We start from the raw sequence: 26,953 nt of genomic DNA, 5'->3' as shown, positions 1-26,953 counted from the left end.
AAGAATCAAATGGGAATTTCTGAAAAGATGGAAAGATGCTTCAACATAAGCAAATTAATGAAACTCTTCATATCAACAAAAGGAAAGTAAAAAACTATGTATTATCCATAGATGCAGAAAATGCATTTGACAAGATTCAATATCCATTAGTGATAAAAAGTCTTAATAAAATGGGGATAGAAGGAATACTCCCCAACTTAATAAAGACTACATATGCCAAGTCCACAACCAACATCATAATCAATTCTAAGAAACTTAAATATTTTCCTTTAAGATCAGGCTTATGACAGGAAAGTCCACTCTCACCACTACTGTTCAATATGATGTTGGAGTTTCTAGCAAGAGCAATTATTCAAGAGAGATATTTAGAAGTTATCCAAATTGGAAAAGAAAAAATAAAACCATCGCTATTTGCAGATGACCTAATAGTATACACAGACAGCGCAAAAGACGCCACTATACAACTATTAATAAAAATAAATCAGTAAAGTGTCAAGCTACAAAATGAATCTACAAAAGTCTGTTGCATTCCTGTATGCAAATAATTAACCAGGAGAAAAAGAAATCAAGAAAACAGTGCCATTTATAGTACCATCAAAAATTATTGAAAACCTGAAGTTAAATCTAACAAAGAACATGAAAGACCTACTCAGTGAAATAGCTTAAGACATTGTTAAAAAAAATCGAAGACAGGAAATAGAAAGCTCTTCCATGCTCATGGATCAGGAGAATTTACATTGTAACTTAAAAAAAATAATACAATTGAGAAAAAAATAAAAGAATCCAAGTCTACTTTGTATAAACAGTTGATGTATCAAGTTCTCTCCTCTCCTGATGTATGCCTGAGACTAAACCTCTTTAATCTTTTATTGAGGGGATGGTACCCTGGGACAGTTAAATTTCTCCCAACACTGCAGGCATCACAACCTGAGAAGTCGTGATCTCACTTGATGACTCACTGACTCACTTGCCACATCCTGAAACCTGCTGATGGTGCCATCTTTTCACACAAAAGCACTCAGAACACACTGCATTGGCAATGAGATGAGTCTCCCTGGTTGCCCCCTCATCTGTGCGACCTCACAATGATTGCATTGGAAGGATTCTGACAGCAACTTCCTGCACTCCTATGGTGCCCAACAAGTGGAGGATGACTCATGCCTCTAACAGTGAAGTTAATGTTTCTTTTCAATGCTTACATTCATCACTCTTTCCCATATTTTTTGATCTTCCACCAAATTTATGAATAAATTGGAATATATCACTATAAGATTTATAAGCATTTAGTTCCTGTTACGGTGGATTCTAGTGGAAAGATTATAACTTAATATCTACCAGATACTCTATCCTGTGTGTGTGTGTGTGTGCGTATAGATATATGTATATATGCTGTATGCTGTAACACCTATATGGACAATACTTGGTCCCAAATTTACCAGCGTTTCTCCCTTTGAGACATGAATCTATGACTCCTCCCTTTGAAAATGTGTAAGCAGGAAGCTATGGAAGAAATGGTGCTGTGACTCTTTTCAAGCCCAGACCTTAATTGACATGCAGCTTCTACTTCCTGGCTCTCGGAACACTCATTCAGGGAGAAACTGGGCTGCCGTATAAATAATTCAACAACCCTGTGACCACTATGCTATGAGGAAGTTCATGTTAGACACGAGAACAGAAAACTTCCACCCAGCCATTCTCACCATCCCAACTAAGGAGCAAGCATGTGAGAAAAGAAGCCATCAGATGATCCAGTCTCAACTGCCCTCTGTCCATGGCAAATGACATAAGAATTATAGGAAGAGATAGCAGCCTATTTATGAATAAGGATGAATTCAATTTTGGTCATGTTTTGAATGCTGTGGGATAGAGAGCACAGATCTTCAAAGTTTAAAGTGAACAGGACTGCAGCTACAGTCCTGAAAATCCTGAGGGTGCATACTACTGACCTCTGACACACAACTGGATATGGCCCAGTCCTGTGGGTAGTAGTTGCTTCCCATGGGTAGAGGTCACACTCTTGGGGGCATAAGAGAATCATACCATGGAGAAGAGGGAATATGCACCATACAACTTGAATGAACCCCTCTCACATCAGGTCATTCTAATGTGTCTCCAAGGATGAGCACCAACTATGTCTCTTCCCTGAGCTCACACACAAAAAGTAAAACTCAAAAATACCATTTTAAAATATACTGTTGTTCAGTGATTGGTGTGGTATTTTGTGTAGACATTTTCACCATCCAAGTTAATTATCAACTTATTTCTTCCACTCTGCTTTATGACCTATGAACACCTCCATCCCTGGTGGTTGGTCATAGTGATGATCACATTTCCTTTAACTTTTACTCATCATTCACCTTGCTCCAGCCACCCTGACTTTTTAATCTATTCTTTCAACTTGTCAAGCTCTTTCCCACTTGGAGGTACTGGCATGTAATATTTCTTCTGCTTAAGGTTTATGCCCAGATCTTCCTGTAGCTTTGCCCTCCCCCAAATCCAGGTGTCACCTTCTCACATAGGCTATGTCTACGTTACTACAGTAGCACTCTGTTTTATCTTTTTTATAGCACCTATTCATACCTATTTTTTCAATATGGGTAATACTGCTAGCCCCACTTGGGAAAATTGTTGAATTTCTAATTATGGTTCCAAATGAGTACACAGATTTCCAGTAAATAAACATTGGTTGAATGTATGATCATCTTGATGCAGGAGAAGGGTACCAAGGGAGGAGGGAGGGGAAGGGTCAGTGAGCCTGTGTCTTACAGGACCACCCTCCAGCATGCCCAAATCACATGCATTAGAAAGTGACCCTCAGCTTCAGCTCCATATTGGAACCATCTAGGGTACCACTGTTGCAAAAGATTCTGATGTACTTTGTTGGAGTATGGCCCAGGCATCAAAGCTTTTCAGTGTTCCCCAGGTAATTATTATGGGCATTTCAATTGAGAATCACTCATTAGGTGTTACTAAAACTGAAGTTATCTATTCCTGAGCCTCTGGTGACTCCTTTATTAAGTAAATTCTGAGACTCTAATTCTCGAGCCTCCCTACCCATGAGAAGCCACTACTACCCACAGGAGTGTGCTATATCCAGTGGTGTGTCAAAAGTCCATAGAACGCACCCTCAAGCTTTTTGGGTCTATAGCTTCAGTCCACTTCATTCACTTTAAACTTTGAACATCTGTGTTCTCTCTCACATAGCACTCAAAACATCACTAAGGATGTCCCCAAAATACATCCTTGGTCTAAAGAAAGATCTGCCTGTGTATATTTACCTTAAAGGTCAAATTGCCATTGACTGGTGGGAATGTTTTGGTTTATAAGAAAAGATACATGGAACTTTTGTTAGAAGACAAACTAAGGATGGCACATGAGCCAAATTCAGAACTTTCCACATTAGTCTCTTTCTTGGTCATTGCATATTAAAGTAGCGTACGAAAGGAACTTAACAGTCCTACTGGGAACAGGAGCAAGTTTTGACATTTTGAAGGTCATTTCTGTATTCCTAAGGGAAGAATATAAATAAACAGCCAAATTCATTCCCTAAGCCCATTTCTAGGGTACCATGAGTAAGGTACCAATGGTATTGATGAATACCATGGAGCATGATGTTGGCTGAGGGGGAAAAAAAGGCAGCAGAACCTTCTTTTCAAAGGAAATTAAACTGTAATTCCAGTTTCTAAAACTGATCAAAGTAGAGCAGTTCTGTTTGATGTAGAATTTGTAGCCTGGAGGCCAGTTTAGTCCAGGCTGCCTCACACAATCCCTACCCCCAGGTGGCCCTGGAGGACTGAAGTCTAGGGCTCTGCCAAACTTAACTTGAAAAATACTCTTCCAGATGATGCCTTTTTGAATCAAAATTATAGATCTCTCCTGGTTAAGAAAATCTACCATAAGAAAAATTAATAACAAGTAGATATGGAGTGCTGTTGTTTCTTTGGTGTAGATATTGAGCATGTGCCAAGATTAACAAGGGGAGCCCCTTGCTGGAAACACTTCAGGATATAAGGATGAACTGGGACTTTGGTAAAATGTGAATTATGATTTGGTGACTCTTGGGTGAAACCCAAATGTGCATTTCTGATAAGCTGCCAAATACTACCAATGTTTTGAATTCCAGAGTTTTAAATCACAATTCTTACATCAGAATCTCTCAAGAAACTTATTAAAAGTGCGGATCTTAGGGTCCTACTCAGGATTTCTTAGATCAACCTCTCTGATTAAGGAGCTAGAACTTTGTCTTTGTTTTTAAGGAGGCCCCACTTTTCCTGATAATTTGCTCAATTTGAAAACTGCTTGTTCATCTGTCTACCTACCTAACTTAGCCTTCATGAATTCAGGAAGAAAGTCTGAAATGCAACAAATGAACAGGGTACAGGAGCATGTGGAAACCCTTGAACCCAATCTTATGCTGTTATTATTAGAAAACTGAGATTCCAAAGGGTGATCAATTCTGCCACATGCCCATTGCCAACTGGGAGCAGAGCAGAGCAGATGGCAGAAAGGCAGTACCCGGCTCTCCAACCCTCAGTTTCCCTATGGCCTTCCTTTTCATTGCTTCTCTGTCAGTGCTGCTTCATGAGGCCAGGGTCAGAACCTCTTGTCTTCTGCCTATCCCCATGCTTGGCACAGTGAATGCGCTAAGTGAATATTATTATTGTGTATTCCTGTTAGGCTTGTTCCTAATAAATTACCTTCAGAATTTACTAAATACTCTCCATTATAAAAAACAAACAAACACTCTCATTCCTAAATAAAATACCATTGTTCTCATAAGAGTCTGAATATAGTAGATATTAAGAACATGGATTTTGAGAAGTAGAGGTAATGGCCCTAGAATTTATCCCTGAATCTAACATCTAGCAAATGTGTAGTCTTGGGAATATTGCTCAACTGCTCTGAACATCTGTTGCCTCTGTGAATTGGAGACATCAGTAGACCCTCTATCACAGGGTTTTATGAATATTCAGTTGTCAGTGCATATGAAATAAACATGGTACCTGGTACACAGTAAGTGTTAACTCCAGAAATCGTCTTCTGGATAACACAAGCAAGATAATGATTCTCTCAGTCACATTGGGAGTCCAGCATTAGAAGCCCTTTCCCAACTGCCAATCTATAAGAATTGAAAATAGATCACCTCTGAAATGATCATGTGTAACACATTGACTGTAGAATTGGAGAAAACCAACTTGAATTTGTACATCTTCTAAGTACCACCTCTCTATAGCACGAGGTTTGTCACCCTTGTGTAATAAAGTGACCACTGAGATACTGAGGAACCAAGATACTGGAGTGGGTTGCTCCCAATAGACAGGATGGCAGGAGGGGTGTGTGGGCTGAATTCTCTGAGAGTATTCTCTCCACTGGGTTCGGATATTGACAGTCCAGCATGGAGATTGCTGGAAATGTGTGGTGCAGAAGCTTTGAGCAGTGTGTTTAATTCTTTACCCAAATTGTGCAGGAAGACTATTTTTAGCCTGATTACTAAATGGAGGAATGTGAGCTGGAGTGCATGCTGCAAGAGTTCACTAGGGGAACAAGGCCGTGTGGTTATTACTCTCTGAAAGTGTTTTAATTTTTTCTCACATGTTGCACGTTTGCAGAATAGCTCTGATGTCCCAGCATTCTGCTGCATTGTTCTGTGTGTAGAATTCTATTTGTTGAGCAAATATCCTGACTCTATAGAGAATTATGAAATAATAGCACTGTAGAACAATATGAAGGTTACATTAAAGAGACTTGGTAGTTGAGGAAAGAGTGCTGAATATTCTAAGTCGATGTGACTTCCCCTTTGCTTCAGTAATGAGTCAGACTCTTCATTTAGAAGTAATAGAAACAGGCCTCCCCGGTGGCGCAGCGGTAGAGCGCTGGGTTGCGAAGCTGCCCGCAGCCTCTGCGGCGCCGGTTCGATTCCCGGCTGCTCCCCGGCCACCGGAGGAGGGTCCCACATGGCGCGCAGACCTCTCCTGCCACCCGCTGCTCCCCTCAGCAGTGTACTTCGGTCCTTCTGCCTGTTCTGCTCCCCGCTCTGGCTCTGGTGAATTCTCTCACCCTCCCGCGCTTCTGACTGTACCCAAGTGCATGTATAAACAAAAACAAATGAACAAACAAATAAATAAATAAATAAAACATGCCTCTATTAAAAAAAAAAAAAATGAAAAAAAAAAAGAAGTAATAGAAACAAACTCAAACTGCCTTAGTCAAAAAAGGGAATTTCGTCACTCTTGTAACTCTGAAGTCCAGGACATCCTTGCTTGGACTCTTGTCGAGCCTTAATAAGTGATCCAGCAAAGTCACCTCTCTTTACTTCCTTCACCCCCTCTGGCTTGTTTTTTCCTCAGGCGCAGCTCCCCTTGGGTAACTCCAGCAGCCCTGGGCTCACATCCTACCAAAATGATTTTTCAGACAGAAAGTGACTTTCCAAAATGTTTCATTTAAAACTGACAATTCCCAGTTCTGGGTCTGAACTGGATTCCAATCAGTGAGGGATGGTATTAGTAGCACCTGAGAAGAATGGACTAATGCCATGTATTGGAAATGGAATGGACAGGGAGACTTCCCTCATCAAACTGAGGTGTTGAAATCAATAGATATTATATTATTGCAGGAAAATGGGCGAGTAAAAAATGTCCTTCTATGATTTTCCTCTTGTATGGATTTTGTTTTCCATTCCTTCTTTATGCCCAGTTTTCCTAGAATGAAATTCTAAATTTATTCTTAGAATAAATGGGATTCCACTGATGACAACATTGTCATCTGCCAAAAAGATATCTGACCCTTGCCCACAAATGTTCACCTGGCAAGCCCAATTTTTTCTGTCTGTACCACCCGAACCTCAGGGAGGCCTTGGTTCTTGCTATTGACCATCCCACCCCACATGAATATTTCTTAGAATTTTCTCTATCTCACACTGGCACCCATTTGCCTCTTCAACCTCCACAAAAGCTTGTCACTTTTGTCATTTCATAATCATGGAAAGGACAGGGTCTACAATTACAGGCAGACAAGAAGAGCTGCTTCTAACATTTCTGGGAAACACGTAGAACAATTTTGCCACCATAGGTCACATCTCTGGCAAGCTTCAGAATGTGCCCACAGTTCATCTTAGTTCACCAGAGCAGGTACCGCAGGCATGATTTGCTTGGATCCAATTTGCAAGTTGCATTAGGGAGATAATTAGATATGAATTTGAAAATGAGAATTTCTGCCTTTGTACAGAGTAATTTGCTTTATTAAACAAGAAGTGACATGACATGCGTTATGTATTTAGCATGTTAAGGTTCACAGTAAATCAGATAGTGGAAACACTCCACTATTGACTAATGCTCAATGTATAGCTAAATGTTACCAAGTTTAGAAAGGGCCTCAGACATTAAAATGGGACATTTTAATAAAATGTACTTATTCCTTAAGCATCATAACATTTATGGACTGTGTGCTAAGTGTGAGGCATGGGGCAGAATCCACTCACCCCTCCAGACTTTGTTATGAGGGGTATGAAAGGTATGATTTTTTATTCCCATTTTAAAGTGAAGGAAACAGGAACTGTGAGATTAACTCACTTACTCTTGGACAGACCCCTGGAGTTTGAGGGAACTTCAAGTCATTGGAGCATAGAATCCCCAAATCTGACATAGTATGCAGCCTGATGTCATCAGTTTGTTTATTCAGAAAATATCCTTGGCTATCTGAGAGGTTTTTTCCTTTGTTTTTAGGACAGTTACAGGTTCACAGCAAAATTGAGAGAAAGGTACAGGAAGTTTCTCTGTATTCTCTGCCCCCACACATGCACAGTTTTCCCATTATCAACATTTCCCATCAGAGTGGTACATTTGTTAAAATGAATCTATATTGACACATCATAATCAACCCAAGTCCACAGTTTACTTTAGAATTCACTCTTGTACATTGAGAGAATATCTAATGACACAAATCCATCATTATGGTGGCATACAGAGTATTTTCACTGCCCTAAAAATCCTCCATCTTCTTTTTTCATCCATCTTCTGCTCCCCACTATCCCTGGCAACCACTGAAAGTTTTATTTATCATTTTTTCCTTTTTCTAGAATGTCATGGAGTTGGAAATTTTCAGCATGTAGCCTTCTCAGATAGGTTTCTTTCACCTAGTAACATGCATTTAAATTTCTTCCATGTTTTTTCATGGCTTGGCTTGATAGTCCTTTTAAACTTTTCATATCCTTTGTAACTCTAAATCATATTTTATAGTCACATTGCAGCACCATTTATTCACCTACGAAAGGATATCATGTTTGCCTCCAAGATTTGATGATTATGAATAAAGCTCTTATAAACATCCAAGTGCAGGTTTTTGTGTAGACATACATTTTCAGCCTTTTGGGGTAAATACCAAGGAGCTCAAATGTTGGATCATATGGTAAGAGTATGTTTAATTTTGTAAGAAATCACCAAACTGTCTTCTGATGTGGCTGTACCATTTTGTATTTTCACCAGCAGTGAGAGTTGTTCCTGCTCCACATCTCTATGAGCAATGGTTGGTGTCAGTATTTTGGATTTTGATAATTTTAGTAGGTGGGCTACCTGCCACTTAATTTTTTTTTTACCAAGTGTATGCCATTTGTCTGTTAAGTGCTAGCTAATAGATGTGTATAATGCTTTGAAAGTTTTGAGAATCGACTTAGCTAGCTTCTGAAATGAAAAGCAATAATAACTAAAATCTGTTGAGTACTTCCTAAGTGCTAGGCTTTATATTAAGCACTTTACATGTTTTCATTTTCTTGTTTATTTAATCTTTCTAAAACTTTCCTGAATTAGATATCAACCTATTTTGGAGTAGGGGAATCAAGGCTCAGAAAGGAAAGACACTAGGCAAGTGACAGAGTTGAGTTAAGCCCAGGTAGTATGGACCAATGGCCTTTGCCTTTGACCTCTATGGCCACAGGCTGTTGCAACAGGAACTTTGTTGTCGCTTTGTGGCAGGAACATGGTGAGGGACACAGCAGTTGTGGAGCAGGTTTGCAAGGCAAGACTCTGCTACTTGAGCAGAAGTTCTTGCGCCATCAATTGAAAGCATACAGGCTAGTAAAAGCTGATCATGCAACAACGGTATGAGAAATAAGGTCTAGAGGGTGGGATAGGAATGGGGCACAAATTTTATGAGGGACAGGGAAGAGGACATATGTCAAGAGACATTTGCGTCAGCAAAGTATGATGTTATCACAGGCAGAGTTATCTGAGACCACCATGGAGATAATCACATAATCAGGTCAACAGTGGCCTGGGCATTCCCAGGCCTGCCTTGTGATATGGGCTGTACTCCTTAGGTAGTCAAGGAATTTTCTGCTATGATTTGTAGATAGCAAATAGGTTACAGTTGCCCATGAGTGGCCAGCTAGTAGCCAACTCATATGAAGCCATAACAGGCCAGGATCAATGTGGCCTTGTAGAACCCCATCAGTTTAATTTACTCATTTATTCCCAATTTATTCCCCACCACACTTTTTTTAGGCCATTACCTATCAAAACTTCAAATGGTATGTATTTTTTTTAAGTAAACTTTTTCAGTTACAAAAGGAAAAAAAAAAGTTGGGTGACATTTTGTCACTGAGTAAAATGACAGAATACTTCCTTATCCATTTACTCAACAATTTCCATGAAACTGCTGGTGCCAGGTTATGTGCTAGGCATTCGATTGCATGGTAAGATATGGACAGTGCCATAGAATGTGCATAGGTTAGTGGTGGGCATATAAATAAGCACAAGGTACTCATGAGTTGACTTTATATTAGTGGGCAGGCCCAGGTGCTTTGAGGACTTAGTCTGGGATACCCCATGACAGCCAGTGAACTGGGTCTTCCCCAGAAGGCTTGGTCTCTATTGCAAGAAATAAGGTTTTGCAAAATTGTGTGCTTAGTTAAGAATATTTTTGGGTGAAAAAACCAAAAGCACGCACGTGCACATGCACACACACACGCACACACACACACACGATAACAGAAATCTAAACAGTGAGTTAACCAGGGGAGCAACGGCTTTGGTTGGCAGGTGCTACTCTACCATCTTAATTGTTGGCATCTCATGTTCATGCATTTTTTTTTTTATTAATAGAGGCATGTTTTTTTTTATTTATTTGTTTGTTTGTTTTGTTTATACATGCACTGGGTACAGTCAGAAGCACGGGAGGGTGAGAGAATTCACCAGAGCCAGAGCGGGGAGCAGAGCAGGCAGAAGGACTGAAGTACACTGCTGAGGGGAGCAGCGGGCGGCAGGAAAGGTCTGCGCGCCATGTGGGACCCTCCTCCGGTGGCCGGGGAGCAGCCGGGGATCGAACCGGCGCTGCAGAGGCCGCGGGCAGCTTCGCAACCCAGTGCTCAACCGCTGCGCCACCGGGGAGGCCCTCATGTTCATGCATTTTTAATCTCATTGTCACAAGATGGCTATTGTAGCTCCAAATAACACCAAGATAGAAAATGAACAAGGAATCAGATATTTTCCTATAGTGGCACTTTCCTTATATTAACAAAGAGAAAATCTTTCCTGGGAGAGATCCCTTTCCATCTCTCTGGTTAGAATTGTCTCACAGGATGATACTTAGGTACAAAGGTGGATGGGAAAGAAGCAAGTGTCCAGCCTTTCCAGTCTCCTTAGGGCAAGGAGGAAAAGGGAGATAGAAATGGTTCTGTCTTATATAACCAATAATTTCTGCCAATATGTGAAAGAGTGTGAGATATTTGGAGCATCCTTGATCATGACTAAGTACTATGACCAATCATTTGTGACCGTATAACAACAAATAACTAACAAATAACAAATAACTAGTTTGTTGTTTCTTATCCATTTAATCTATAGATATGGGTCATGTGTTGGAGGACAGGAAATTCCTGCCATGTTTATGAGTTTTGAAAACTGTCCCCAGGGAAATCAATAAACTGAAATTTGGGGGGTTATCTGTTTTCAGGTAGATAAAAAAGCAAAAGATTTTTTCATCAACTAGGACTGAAAAATATGTGCCAGAATTAGTTTCTAGAACTTTCCTTCAGACTAGGCAGCAATTTAGGCTGAATTCTATGTGACTTTTAAAGCTTGTGTCAATTACAGCTTATCTGCTGTGGATGGCACTGGCTGTATAATTTGTGAAGCAAAATAAGGATGTAGGGCTCATACCAAAAAAAAAAAAAAAAAAAAAAAGAAGGAAAAAAAAAAAACCCAAAACCCTGAGAAATTTTTCTATCCAGCAGAACTGTGGTATATGCCTAAGGAGTTCGTGGTGACAGTTATAACCACTCTTGTTGAATTAGAAAAAACAATGGATGAAGTAAGACAGGAACACAGTAAAGACTGAGCAACATGAGGCTGCTACCACGAGAACTAACAGATCTAAAAGTGCTATCACCTAATTAAAAGTAAATTGAGACCTCAACAGTAGACAAACTCAAGTAATAGAATTAGTGAGCTTGGGTTCCCTGGTGGTACAATGGGTTAAGTTTCAGAACTATGAAGCTATTGGCAGCTACTGTAGCACGAGTTCAATTCCCAGCCAGGGAGCTAACCCACATGGTGCAGCAAACTTCTTCTGTCTCCCCGCTGCTCCCCTCAGCATGTATTTCAGTGGATCCACTTGTTCTGCTCCCTGCTCTGTCTCTGGTGAATCCTCTCACCACCCCCTCTGGTGAGGTGCACCTCTGTACCTCTGATATACACCCCAGCTCTTGTATGCATAAATAATTAAAAATTAATCTTTAAAAAATTAGTGAGCTTGAAAGCACAGTGGTGTAGAATATATTAACAGAACAATGAAAAGAGAAATAAAAAAATTCAGACAGTGTAAGAGCTCTTTGGGATAACCTAAAAAGAAATAGTATTCTTTTCTTTTTTCTTTTTTTTCTTTTTTTTTAGTATTATTTTCAATATCTAGGAAATGGAAACAAAATAAGTTCCCACTGATAGATTAAATTTAGAAGATCTGGTATATCCACAACATGGAATACTATTCAGCCATAAAGAAAGAGGAAATATTCCCATTTATAGAAGTTCTGGGAAATTATGAATAGAATAGTACACTGTCCAAATAGTGGACTGTTTCCCAGTGGAAATTCATAGTTGAATATTCAACAAAGCAAAATACTTAAGAATACTAGCAGACACTAAAAGTAAGGTTTCTGAGGTTGGGGGACTATGAGGGGGAGAAAAAGCCAAAGGGGTATTAAGAATTGTGGTGGGAAAAAAATGCTTACAATATAATTTGGGCACAGGATTTTCTTAGATTATTATGCTTGCTAGGAAAAAAAAAAAAAAACAACAGTAGGGTTCCTTGTTCAAAGTTAAGTGTTCAATGACAGCAAGAACAAAGCACTAAACCCAGCAGAGGGTCCTGTGCAATTGCATAGATTATAGGCCCACAAAGTTGGCCCTGGCTGAGGGCAACTGGTTTGCTGCAGAAGCCTTGATTCAGAGGAGGCTGAACTCAAGTGGTTGGTGACAGGTGCAGGATCTGTCATAGTATGATGGTGAAGAGTTCACACTTTTGAATAGGCCTGCTCTATATTGTAATCCTAACGCTGCTACTTAATTGCTCAATGGTTCTAGAAACTGTTTGCTCTTTCAGAGAATCAGTCTCCTGTAACAGGATAGTGTAAATATTTTTGTCTTATGTTATTGAGGAGTAAATAATGGATATTCTTATCATATCACATTTCTGGTATATGCTATACTATGACCTATTCATTTTGCTGATCCAAAAGCTCACTTTTACCATGTTAGACAAAGGATATTCGACTCCAAGGAAAATGTCCTTGCACATGAGACACAATCATTGTCACACAAGAGAATGATTTATGAAACAGTGTCCATTTATTTATATACGAAGAGTTGATTGGAGACTTGGAATGAGTCTAACACCAATTCTTTTTCAAAATCCAATTTGGAAATAATATCTAAATTTAAAAAAATGCCTATGAACACTGAATCATTATTTTCTTCAGATGCTTATGTTTCCAAAACTAAATAGTTGAAATCTTTTAAAATTAAATGTTTGTATTTAGCCAGGCTTTCATTTTTGCATTACTTTACGGAAACTTTAGCATGGTGGTGAGTTCTGTAAATTCTCAAGAGGATATCCAAATTTGGGCCTCCCCGGTGGCGCAGCGGTTGAGCGCTGGGTTGCGAAGCTGCCCGCAGCCTCTGCAGTGCTGGTTCAATCCCCGGCTGCTCCCCGGCCACCGGAGGAGGGTCCCACATGGCGCGCAGACCTCTCCTGCCGCCCGCTGCTCCCCTCAGCAGTGTACTTCGGTCCTTCTGCCTGCTCTGCTCCCCGCTCTGGCTCTGGTGAATTCTCTCACCCTCCTGCGCTTCTGACTGTACCCAGTGCTTGTATAAATAAATAAAAAAATCTTAAAAAAAAAAAAAAAAAAGAGGATATCCAAATTTATGTAAACTTGCATTTTTGTTTCATTGTGTTGCTACACATTTTAGTAAGCATTTAGCATAAGTAACATAAATAGGGTCATGTTTCCTATGTGGATGGATATATGTGTAAACTATTATTTGCTTTTCCAGTAGGAAAAATTAGCATTAGAATTGAACCCTCAGTAAGAATCTAACCACAGAGGTAGTTACTCTACATTTTGAGTGCCACTATTATAATCTACACCATAGGTTTTGTTAATTTGTAAAAAGGAAATAAGAAATGCTTTTTAATTGTTTAAATGAGTGGTGGTCAGAAATGACATAGAATGGTTGCATGGCCCTACCTTTCCATGAAAAAGGTGTGGAAACCACGTGTTCACACCTCATCTCTTTGGCCCTCCAGTTTCTGCTCTTTCATTTCATGGAGGCCTCTGTCACTTGACACAGTCCTATATTCAACTGCTCCAGTTGCCAGATGATTGTGCCCTCAGCCTGTCTCAGGACTGTTCCTGCCTTTTATGTAAGGGGCTTATTTATGCAAGACCCTAAAGTCAGCCTTTAGGGACTTCCAGACCTCACAGGAACAAAATGCATTTCCATTTTTGATACGTATTTGCTCTCCATGTGCTCCTGTTTGACTGAATTTGGTCTAAGACCCACTTGTGTTAAGACTTGCTTCAGGACTTCTTATCTGTGAGGTAGATGATCTGAAAATATTTACATGGGAAGTTTGAAAATATTTGTGAAAACAACCCACCCATTTTGCTTGTCCTGTTGGTCTTAGGATATTTATGGAATGCTTTCTCTGTGGTTCAGCTCCTGGAACTAGTGTTTTCAGGGACACTGCTGGAAAGTGTTGAGTTAACTTAGAAGCAGGGAGTTAATTTCTTAGGTGATATTTCCATCAGTCTAGAGCAGACTGGGACTGTTGGAATTACTTGAAGTAATTATTTTGTTTCCTTTTTCGTTTTCTGACCTGTGATGTAATTTAGAAGAGTCTTCGTAAGGCATTGCAATGAACTCTCATTTGACCTTTCATTTAATGAAATGCTTTTATTAAAAAGGGTAAAATTTATAAAGTTTGGGGAAAGTCAAATACATGGTCCCTCCATCTGTGCAAAGATATATGGATGAAAAATGAAGCACTTGGGCATCATCTATTATTGTGCCTAGTGCTTCCTGTTTCTGGAGTGATATTTAAATGTCTGACTGAAAATTTCACTTTTAGAGGCAGGAAACTGTAAGACACATTGTAAGATAGAAAGCAAGAAAATTCATTGCTTTTCTGTGACATCTACAACCAGCACTAGTAATCAAAGGGAGAGCTGCATGGAATAAATACAGTAGTTGACTTCTGCCCAAATCCTTTTGAAAAGAGGAAGTGGAGCCTTTCTGCTCTTTGACATACAAAAGCACATTGCTTTATAATGGATTCCACAGAAGAAGCAAAATCCAAACAAAGCAACATCTTTTTGCCCTAACCTACATACAATGTAAGTGAGATTCCAAGTATGCAAATAGTGGGAGGAAAGAAATGCATTTCACTACCCCGGATTATTGGATACTGTTTAGAATATGAGTAGTAATTGTTCACAAGCTGATTGATTCATATACATCACTTTCTTTTTCTTCTTTAATATTTGGGTCTGTCAGAATTTTATGTATTGTTTCTTTTGGCATTAAAAAAAATGGGGTGGTGTTTCAAAAAATGAATCCATGTCCCATCAGCCAGGTCATCTGTGTGAAATATAACAGCCATTCCCTTGATGCAGGCCAGTTGTCTCTTTTTAGACATCAGTAAGACTTTCTTATATACTTATATCCAGCCATAAGGTTGATTTTGAAAGACCAACTAGTTCTAGCCGTTTATTCTTGGGATCCATGCATGAGTAGAATAGGTTCTATTTTATAAAAATTTCTGGTCCCAGCTTGGAAAGCTGAGACTGCAGACCTAGATAGATACTCAGCCTTGCCCCAGCACTACTCTCCTCACCAAGAGGGGCAGTCTAGCTGACTCCCTTCACTATTAGACAAGGACTTTATTTAACTTGTCTCCATGTCTCCCTCCACCCCTCCCCAGGACCCGGGCCAGTGTCCTGTCCCAGTAGGCTCTTGATGTTTGTTGACTAGTCAAAAATCTTTTGGCAGGCTGTTTAGGGTACTGTTGAGGGGGTGGGGAAAATGGCTTTGCTAGAGCCATACTTGAGGGAGGAGGCTTGGTTCTACAGGCTGGAATGAAATAAAGTGGGAGGATGAAGGATGTTTGAAAAACCAAGGGCGGAAGGCACTAGGAAAAAAAGAAATGCAAAAGGGAATTCTGTATTCTGTCTTCGGAGTTAAATTCATTAAAACTATATAAACGTTAAAGCATCAAAAGTAATACTACTTCCAAGTCTTGGCCTGCACTTTCCAATGTGGTAGTCAATAGTTATCTGTAGCTATTTAAATTTAAATTGATTAAAATAAAATAAAACTTAAATTCAGTCCCCGAGTCATACTAGTCATTTCAGTGCTCAGCACTTGATCAGTTACTACTGTATGGGACAACACAGATACAGAAAATTTCCGTAGCTCTGTTGGACAGCTTTACTTTAGGGAATGATCATTTTATTTCACTTCTTAAATTCATTCATTCTACAAATAGTAACTGAGTGCCTACTTTGTTCCTGGAACTGCACTGAGAAGGGACTGAAATGTTTAAAAGCATGAACTCTGGAGCAGTCTGGTTCAACTGCTCACTCACCGTGTGACTTTGGGCAAGTCATTTAACCTCTCTATGTTTGAGTTTAATCAGCTAAAATAAACATAATGAAATGATCTGTCTTATAGGGTTGTTTGAGGATTATATATATCCATCATACATATGTATATATAAATGTGTATATATTAAGTGTATATCTGTACAAATGAATGCATAAGTGTGTTTATCTGTGTGTGTTTATACCTATATACATATATGTTCATATATCTCTTAGAACAGACCCTTATGCATATTCAGTGCTTGGTAAGCAGGACCTCTTACTTTCAGTAGTAGTAGGTATTTATTACAGAGTGATAAACAAAATAACTATGGTTCCTGCTGTCCTGGAATTTACCATCTAGAAGAACAGCAGACAATACATCACTAAAAAAAATAATGCATAGTTTATGTCAAGAGCTACAAAGGAAATGAAGGGTATGGCACAGGAAAAGTTACTTAGAAAGCTTCTGAGAGGAGGTGACATTTAAGCCAAAAGAAGAGAAGAAATGCCAGTCATGCAAAGGCATATGGAGAGAGAGAGAGAATCCCAGGTAGAAGAAAGCACCTGTAAAAAGACAGTATGACTATAACAGAACAGGTGAGGGAGCAGCTCCAGATAAGGTTGAGTAGAGGTGAAGAGCAGCCAGTTCACACAGGGCTGGAGCCAGTAGCAAGCGTGTGTGTCAGGACTTATTTTAACATTATACATAAATGATCACTTTGGAAGTGGTGGGAGGCACTACTGGAAGAGAGGAAGGAATGAAAATGGAGTACATTAGAAAGCTATATTAATAGATAGGAGGGGGAGTGGTTTTTATTTTGGCATTAGCATAGAAGTAGAGAGAAACGAGCAATTTCTAGACATATTTGATGAATAGAACTAATGAAATTTGGTGATTGATTACATGTGGTTGGTAAGAGGAAGGCACCCAGGCTGATGCTCAGAGCTCAGAGTTTTGGTTTGATTAACTGGATTGATGGTCGTTTAATTTACTAAGATAAAGGAGACTTATAGTAGTCATTTCTTAAGAAAGAGAAAGCAATACCACTTGATGACAAGTAGTCTGCTAAATTTGTAAGTCTGTTGTCCATATGAAAGACTGGACTAGATATAGGAACATGGGCATCATTAGCTCACGGATGATATTTAAGAGCTAGGACAGGAAACTACCTTCTGGAATAATATGAGGAACACAGCAAACTTTCTCTTCAGCAAACAATTATTTAGCTGAAGAAATACACATGTACACACAAAATCAAGAAATTCTTTGGAAATCGTTTTAAGGGTACACAGTAAATAGAGAAATACTCATTCATGTAAATATATCAACTCTTGGCATCTGTTCTGTGCACCCCTCCCAGCTATATCAATGGCACCATCATGGAGGAGCAGGGTGCCAGCGTTCCTCATCATTCCCCAAAAAGTCAGAGGACTGGGGCTCTGTTCATCCACAGAGGACTGGGGCTCTGTTCATCCACCTAACCTTCATCTGTGAGACAGAGCCTACAGGGCAGACCACTAATGTCGAAGTCTGATCATGCTCGAGCAGCCTCCTGATAGAATGAGACTCCTGTGTCAGGAGAGTTAAGGCAAAATGAATACAGGCTACCACTCCTCCCTCTCCAGTGCCAGCTCATTGGGGAGAGCTGTCACTCCAGAAGAAGTAGGACTCCCTTTCCATCCTGAGCTCTTGTGCAGTGGTTCAGAACATTAGTCCAGGGAGAATCAGGTCACTATTCTCTGCCTAACTCTAGGAGGGGGCCCAATGGGCCATGGTAGAGAGATCTTGGAAGTGGGAAATGGTAACTTACATTTGAGTAAGTTCTAAACCTCTGAATCATATACACTGTTGTAAATCAGTGTTACCTCAATAAAAAATAAAATCACATATAGCCCTGGTAATCTGGAAGACTCTGTGTATTCCCTAGTCTACACTCTGGGGAGTGAGTGAAAGGGAAAATACAACCTACTAGTCCCTGGATGAACAGAGAGGGAAATGTACACTCATTCACCTATGATAATAACCTCCATGTTGTTAGTACTTTCAGTGGTAAAGCAAAATCTACTTACCAACAGAGCTTAAACACAACCTTTGACCAGTAAGTAGTTTATGCCAATCTAGAATCTATCCTTAAAGAGCCAGGCTAAAAAGCAAAAAAAGACATTGAGAGGGATTTCAGTAGCCACACACTTGGAGGGACTATACAGAGACTGCACAGCTTTCACATTTAGTTTAGCCAGGTAATTATATGAATAAATCAATAACATGGAAAACAACAGCAATGATATCAACCCTACAGGACAGGGGCACAACAGGAGTCATTATTCATAGTTGCTTTAATATATTATTTAAAGTGTCCAATTTTCAATGGCAAATTTACCAGACATTTATTTTTTTATTTTTTAAAGAACAATTTTCTTTTTTTAAAAAATCATTTATTTATTTATTTGTTTGTTTGTTTGTTTATTCATTTGTTTGTTTGTTTGTTTATACAAGCACTGGGTACAGTCAGAAGCACAGGAGGGTGAGAGAATTCACCAGAGCCAGAGCGGAGAGCAGAGCAGGCAGACTGACGAAGTACACTGCTGACTGGAGCAGCGGGCGGCAGGAGAGGTCTGCGTGCCATGTGGGATCCTCACCCCCGGTGGCCGGGGATCGAACCAGTGCTGCAGAGGCTGTGGGCAGCTTCGCAACCTGAGGAGGCCCATACCAGACATTTAAAGTGGCAGAAGTGTGACCTTTAAAAACAATAACAAAATGCAGCATTGTAATAGTAACTGTTTTAAATGAACCCAGATGTGAGACTTAACAGAGATTTTAAAGCAACCATTGCAAATATGCTCAAAGAATCAAAGAAGAACATATCTAAAGAACTAAAGGGAGGTATAGGACAATGTGTCTTCAATAAAGAATATCAAGAAAGAGATAGAAGTTATAAAAATGAGACAAAAATCCTGAAGTTGAAAAGTCTACCAGAAATGAAAAAAATCACTAAAGGGGTTCAAAAGTAGATTTTATATGACAAGGGAAAATAAGAATCAGCAAATTTGAAGATGAATCAACAGAGATTATGCAATCAAACAACAGAAAATAAAAGTAACAAAAAATGAAAATAGCATTAAATCAATGTGGGTCACCATTAAACAAATCAAAGTACATGTGATGGAAGTACTAGATAGAAAAGAGAGAATATGCAGAAAAATTTCCAAGAAATAATAGCTGAAAACCCCCCAATTTAATGAGAAAAATTACACATCTAAGAGGCTAAGTAGGTGGAATAAACACAAACCACATCATGGTGAAATATTTGAAAGTGAAATATGAAGAAACTCCAAGAGATATCTACTTTTGTTCATAAAGATTGGAGGCCAGAAAACAATAGGAAAGCATATTTAAAATGATAAAAGAAAAAAAAATGTCCACCAAGAATCAGCAAAACTTTCATTTAAAGGAAAAATAAATATACTCCCAGGGAAACAAAAGCTGAAAGTAGAGTGTTTGTTGATAGCACACATTCCTCATAAGGAATGCTAAAGGAAGTTTGTTAGGCTGCAAAGAAGTGATATAAAACTAATTTGAGTTGCACACACACAAAAAAGAGTGGCAGTGAAGATAATAATGTGTGTTATGGAAGGTGATGGAGTAGGAGACATTACGAATTAATTCCTTCACTGGAAAAAAATCTATTGAAAAGGAATTAATAGTTAGAATGCACTATTTTGGAAATGTGGGGTCTTGTTAGATGCTGACAATGTCCAGAGAAGTACTTAATAAGTCTGACAAATTTGGTGAATTTTGCATTGTATAGAAAAGCTACCATCCTCCATCCCCCAGTCCTGTAGCAGGTGGCTGTGGGGATGGCAGCCGTGTTCCCTAAGGCTTTAGGCTACCATGTTGACCAATAAGCACCTTGTCCTCAAAGAATCAGGGTTGTACATTTGATCTGCCTGGCAGATGACTGAGGTACCAGCGCAAGAGCTGACCATTGTTTCAACCATCTCTGACTGAAGCAGAGACCCTGGTACCATTACCAGGGGGAGAGGTGGTGAAATCATGTCCATTTCTTCCTTTTAAATTCATGTACATTTCTTCCTTTTAGATTCATGAAGCTCTAAAACATATACGTTCATCTTTCCTTCCTTTCTACCTCCCTCCCTTCCTCCTTCTTGTTCTCTTTCTGTCATCTGTGCCTTCAAGGAATTCTCTGTAAGGCCACTGAATGCTGTGATAACAGAGTTAAGACTTCAGTGAGTGACTATATGTGATAAGGGAATATAGTCCTTGTAAAAATAGTTTATAGAAGACACTGAGCAGATAACTGCACTCATCTGAGAACACCCTGAGCAATCCCTATCTCACTAAATATGAAAATTGACGAAAACTTATCAACAACAGGAATATAAGAGAAAAAAACTATAAAGCAATTAGAACAAAGCATATGGGTAGATGTCTATGACCTCATTTTACTGGCATATTCTTAGATTTAACAGCAAAAGCACAAGCAAGAAAATAAAAATTAGATAAATGTGGCTTAATAAAAACTTTTGTGCACATCAGTGGACATTATCAAAATAGTGAAGATAATCTATAGAATGGAGAAAATATTTGCAAATCATATCTGATAAGCCTTTTTAGTATTCAGAATACATAAACTACTCTTACAATTCAAAAACAAAAAAGTAAAAAACCCAATTTCAAAACAAGCAAAGGACTTGAATAGTTATTTCTCTCAAAAAGATATACAGATGACCAAAAGCACATGAAGGGAGGGTCAATATGCAAGTAAAAACCACAGTGAGCTACCACTTCATACCTACCAGAATGGCTAATAATAATAATAATAATAATAATAAGCTTTGACTAGGGTGTGAAGATATAAGAACTCTTGTATATTGCTGGGAGGGATGCAAAATGTTGCAGCCACTGTGGTGGTTTCTCAAAAACAGGATACAGAATTACTATATGACCCAACATTTCTACTCTTAGGACATTATCTAAGAAAAATGAAAATATATGTCTATATAGCAACTTGTACATGGATTTGATGGCAGCATTATTCATTAGAGCCAAGGCATACATGAAACAACTCAAATATCCATCAACAGATGAATGCATAAGCCAACCAAGTGTGGTATATACATACAGTGAAATATAATCCAGCCATGAAAAGAAATGTGATACATATATGTGCTGCAACATGGATGAAGCTCTAAAACATGCTCAGTGAAAGAAGATGAACACAAAAGGTCATATGTGATTCCTTTATATAAATTATGCAGATCGGATACATCCAGAGAGACAGTTAAGTAGTTGCAGGAGTTGGGAGGAGGGGGAATGGACACAATGTATTTTGTGGGTGATCAAAATTTTTTAATCTGGAAATGGTAGTGGTTTCACAACATTGTGAATGCACTAAATGCCATTGAACTCTACCCTTTAATATGGCTAATTATAGATAATACAAAATCTCACAAAAAGACAATGAAATGGCATTCTTTGTTCCCTTTGCTAATTTGAAAACCTATGCACAATATCACAGAAGTCAGAGGACCATAAGAGAATAATACGAACATCTTATTTCCAACAAATTGGAAAATGTGGAGGTAACAAATTCCTGGAATTGTCCTCAGACTGAATCAGGAAGAAATAGAAAACCTGAACAGACCAGTTATAAGCAAGGAGATTGAAATGATCATCAGTGTTCTCTCCAAACACCAGGTGGACCAGGTGATTTCACTAGTAAGTTCCATGAGACAAAGATGAGCTGATATCGTTCCTTCTCAAACTTTAAAAAAAAATTGAAGAAGTAATGCTTACAAATACTTTTTATGAGGCCAACATTACTGTAATACCACATACTGGGCCTCCCTGGTGGCACAAGAGGTTAAGACAACACTGTGAAGCTATCCGCAGCCACTGCAGCATGAGTTCGATCCCCGACCAGGGAGCTAACCCACATGGCACATCAGACCTCTCCTGTCTCACCCGCTGCTCCCCTGAGCAGTGTATCAGTCAATTTGCCTGTCCTGCTTTCCACTCTGTCTCTGGTGAATCCTCACACCACCCCACCACCTCTGGCCTGCACCCTAGCTCTTGTATGCATAAATAAATCAATCTTTTAATAAAAAAAAATACCAACAAAGATATCACCAAAAAAGAAAAAAGGAAGAAAACTACAGACCCATGTCCCTTATGACCATAGATGCAAAAATTCTGTACAAAATGGGAGCAAACAAAATTCAGCATTACATTGAACCACAATGAGATACCACCTCACACTGTGAGAATGCCCCATATCACCAAGCTCAAAACAATAAGTGTTGGTGAGGGCATGGAGAAGAAAGAACGTACCTACAATGTTAGGTTTATAGATTTGTCTAGCCCCTATATAAAACAGCATGGCATTGTCTCAAGATATTAAATAGATCTACCATATATGATACAGCAATTTCACGTCTAGGTATCTAACCCAAAGGATACAAAAGCAGTCATTTGAAGGGATATATGCACTGCCATGTTCTTAGTAACACTACTTACAGTAGCCAAATTATGGAAACAACCTAAGTGCCCAAGAACAGATGACTGATATAAGAAGATGTGGTACATATACGCAATGGAATACATGCACATATAAAAATGAATTTTTGCTATTTTTGACAGCATGAGTAGAGCTGGAGGGAATTATGATAATTAAAATAGTCAAAAGGAGAAAGACAAATGTAGGATGATTTCATGTATGAGTGGAATATAGACCAAAAAAGGAACAGAATAAACTGAATCAAAACAAACTCTTAAAATGTGTAGAAAATGAGGCTATTAGAAGAGCATTGTGAGGGTGTAGGAACAGAGGAGTGTTGGGGTCTCAAAGGACTATGAAGGCTTTGGGAGGTGGGTGGTATGGTAACATATCTGAAGTGGTATAAATATATGCCCCTAAATCATACATAATTAAAAAAAACAATGTGTGTATATATATATATATATATATATATATATATAACTGTATATGTAATTTACTATTGGACTTATTGTATGTGGAAATATATTTGAAAATAGGAGCACAATTTATTAGGTGGGAGCAGTATTGTTTTGGGGGGTAAGGAAATGATACCAGGTAGTAGTTCATACCCATAGGAAGAAATACAATGAATCAGAAATGGTAAATTAAAAGATCAGTATAGTAAACCCTGTGTGTACTTGCTTCCTTATCCTAGGTTCTGTAAGATATATAAGATTACATAATCATTATTAAAATATTGCAAAAGGAGGTGAGAACAGAGCTATGTAAAAGTTTTTGTGATTCATTGGCATTATGTTACTATAAATATGAAGTAGACTTTAATAAGCTGTATATTTTAAGCCCTTAGAGCAACCACTAAGTAAGAAAATATTTTTCAAAAAATATAATGGTGCTTTATTAAAGAAATTAAAATTCAACACTAGGATATACCCATTAAATGGAAAGTAATGCAGTAAAGGAGAAACAAAGTAACGAAAAAGATTTCAAAACAGATAAGAATTGGAAAGGTAGACGTAAAGTGGCAGATGTAAATCAACCATACCAATAACACCATTATATTACAATTAGATTATAATGAAAGGCTCTGATAAGGAGATTATCAGATTGGAATAAACAAATATTCAACTACTTTATACTTTAGATTCAAGGACTATACTTTAGATTCAAAGACACAAATAATTTGGAAACAGAAGACTGAAAAAAATATGCCATGCAAATAGCAACCATAAAGAAATGGAGTAACTTTATTAACATCAGACAAAATAAACCAGGAGCTAGACAAATGTGAGACCACCCAGGGAGAAAGCAGTGCCTGAGAAGAACAGAGGATTTGGGGTGGAATGCTGGGAATTCTTAAATTTAAAAGTAGGAGAGGGGAAGGATCTGGAAAAGGAGACCCCCGATCTGCAATATTTTAGGAGGCTTTTACAGATTATGGTATGGTGTAAACACACATGTTGGAATTCTTTAGCAGGAGTCCTAAGAATGCATGCAGTGGAATCCATGCACCCCTATTTGATAAACGAGGAAATGAAAGAGAGACATGAACAGTGACTTCCCAGTCACAGAAACAGTAACAGCAGATCCTCTCCCTTTCTCTCTCTCCGTCTAGCTCTCTTGCTCTTCACAGTAACTATATAGATATATTGTTTTGTTTTTCCTTCTTCCATTATCACTAAATAGTTTGTTCTGACAGTTTCCATGATAGACTTACAGGACAACTGGGTAGGATTCTTGTAAAAAGTTCTCAAGGTTTTAAGTACATGAAATGAATTCGACTTACCATATATTAGCTGTCATAGTGGATAGTTAACTTCCTTGAATCTCAGTTTCCACATCTGTGAAATGGAGAAAATCATACTCTGAGGGAGGTAAAAATATGAGAAATCCATGAAGACCACAGAATCCTTTAATGCTTAACCTATGTTTTAGCAGCCCGTCAGATTTGTTTGAAAACCACAGTCACTGTCTCCAAATTCTTGAGAACACTATGAAACATTCAAGTGGCAATAATTCTGCAGTAGAATTTACCTCCCTAGGTAGAAAGAAGAAATTTTGGAGAGGCCAGTGAAAAGGTTATGGTGGGGGGTGTTTCAGATGACAAAAAAGAACCAGCACACAATCCCCAAAGGTTCCAGCAGCAATTCTAACCGTAATACAAGGTTAATTAAACATTTATCATGGGACCAATGCACAGTCACTGTCTTGATGTGAAAATGCTGGGGATACCATATTACCCAGAAAATTAAAGTGCTTCTTGGCATTTAAGCCCACATAACCTAAGTGACTAAAAGCATTTAATAAATGTCCTTGTGTGTTTTTCATTTGGGTCAACTGTGGACAGTCAGATCCTCTCATCAGAAAGTCATTGAGAGTTCAGCAGATGTGAGCTTGGTTTATATCCTCTGTCACTGTCTCCATTTTGCCCCCTTTGCTGTTAACTAGGAGGAGAAGCTGACCATAATGCTGCTCCAGATTCTACCATGGTAGAATCAGGTCAGTATTTTTAAGCTACTATATACAGTAACAGTTTTTAGAATAACAAAATGAATACCAGAATAAATACACATTGAGTCAACTCAATGTTGACATAAGCAATGATATGGGTGAAGGTTAGGTAGTTTGGCAAACCATTATACACCACTGAGATTTTACCATAGTTGCCATGCAACTTGCAAGGGCAGAGTAACTGCAATTTGGGGCATTTTTAAGTGTTACTTAAGAAATTTTGATATGGTGCTTCCCATTATTGCTACTGCCGTGGGAGGTTGAGCAAAACATTTTGTTATTTGTAATCTGTAATACGTTATGATATTCCGCTGGCCTCTAGGGTTAACTCATAGTTTTCATTTTTGGGACACTGAAAGTAGTTTATTGGAAGACAGAGATTTTGGTGGTGCTCGGTACTTTTTTTTATTGTCAGTTGAAAAAAAAAGAAAATTGCAGAAGCAGTAGAAGTTTTTGCTTTTATGTGGAAGAGATAAAATGGTATGATACAGACAAATCTAGAATAAATATGTACTAAATAGAAGGATGTTGACTATAATTGGACAATATTCTCCACAGATTCTGCAAACTAAGTAGCCTAGAATTCTTGACCTTTCTTGGGGGAAATGTTTCCTCCTTTCATTTAGGTTTCCTAATGAAAGTAAAGAATATCTTTTTAGTACTGAGAGAAGTAGAAAAATATTAAGGAGGAAGAAAATAAAGATCGGTAACATATAGCAAATTTCACTGCCATTGTGAATAACATCTCCATTTTAGGCTTTTTGTTTTCAAATGTTGATAACCAGTTCTTCAACTAGAACTAACAGTTACCATTCAAAAAGAGAAAATAAATTCACTGACATTAATAGGCAAAAAGTTTCCTCACCCAAGAATACCTATCCTTGCCTGTATATGGTTTCTTCTTGTGAGTTGGCACTTGCAGCTTATTAGTATTATATTAAAATATAATGTCTATTCTTCTTCCAATGATATGGATCATCTTACCACAATGCATTTCTTTTTGGCATAAATAAAAGGAAACAGATTTGAACTTATTAAAATCAATCTGAAAACACAACTTATTTTGATTAGTATCTAATCTCTTCTTGAGTTTTCCTTATTGCATTGTAAGTCCTTTATCCATCAGATCTCTATTCATTAATACATTAAGCCAAAAATCATTAATAAGAGCCCATGTCTCATTATAAATTGCCAGAAGTAACTTACTTTTTTTTTTTTTTTGTGGGACCCAGCCTGTGGCCGGGGAACGAACCGGCGCCGCAGAGCCTGCGGGCAGCCTTGCAGCCCAGTGCTCAAATGCTGTTCCACCAGGGGAGGCCCCGAGAAGTAACTTTCCACATTGGAGTCTTCTACTGACAAAGTTTAATGGAAACGATAACATTTTCTTTCACTTTTCATGTTTCAAATGGTCAACATCTTATCATTATTGACATTTTCTCAAATTAGTGACTACTGTGTGTGCCTGCTTGACAAAAATATTATTGCATATTGTTGTGAACAACAGCCTTAAGAGCAAAAATGTATCATCTTCCCAAATGCTTTTCCTCATCATTAACTAGTTATTCTTACTGATCATCTTATGACCAAGGCCCTTATAAAAAAGAATATAGGGCTAGGAAAAAAATCTACAAAAAGAGCTAGGTCAGAGCATTGTCAATGTCACATTTTCACAGTAGCAAGTGCCTTTGAATGATCCATCTCTTCTGATGGTCAATTACACCCCAATATGGCTGACTAGATCAACAGTGCTCCTTAACTTACTGGGGAATATGAGGCTGAGTCCACCATTAGG

The 26,953-nt window shown here is 38.5% G+C and overlaps 2 long non-coding RNA genes across 4 annotated transcripts in view; one reads left to right on the top strand and one right to left on the bottom strand.

The window, feature by feature from the left end:
* The window catches only part of LOC119230810 (uncharacterized), a 239,663-nt gene that overhangs the window by 32,597 nt on the left and 180,113 nt on the right, over positions 1 to 26,953 (bottom strand). For all 3 annotated transcript variants that reach the window (XR_005121807.2, XR_008551892.1, XR_008551890.1), the window contains exon 7: positions 24,437 to 24,491. This is a non-coding gene — a long non-coding RNA (uncharacterized LOC119230810). The remainder of the gene's footprint in view (positions 1 to 24,436; positions 24,492 to 26,953) is intronic.
* Positions 1 to 26,953, top strand: part of LOC129145809 (uncharacterized) — a 78,014-nt gene that overhangs the window by 39,571 nt on the left and 11,490 nt on the right. The window lies entirely within an intron of this gene.

The sequence above is a fragment of the Talpa occidentalis genome, unplaced genomic scaffold, assembly GCF_014898055.3.
Source record: "Talpa occidentalis isolate TD23 unplaced genomic scaffold, MPIMG_talOcc4v2.1 talOcc4.10, whole genome shotgun sequence".
Classification (NCBI taxonomy): domain Eukaryota; kingdom Metazoa; phylum Chordata; class Mammalia; order Eulipotyphla; family Talpidae; genus Talpa; species Talpa occidentalis.
This window is presented reverse-complemented; position numbering and strand designations above follow the sequence as displayed.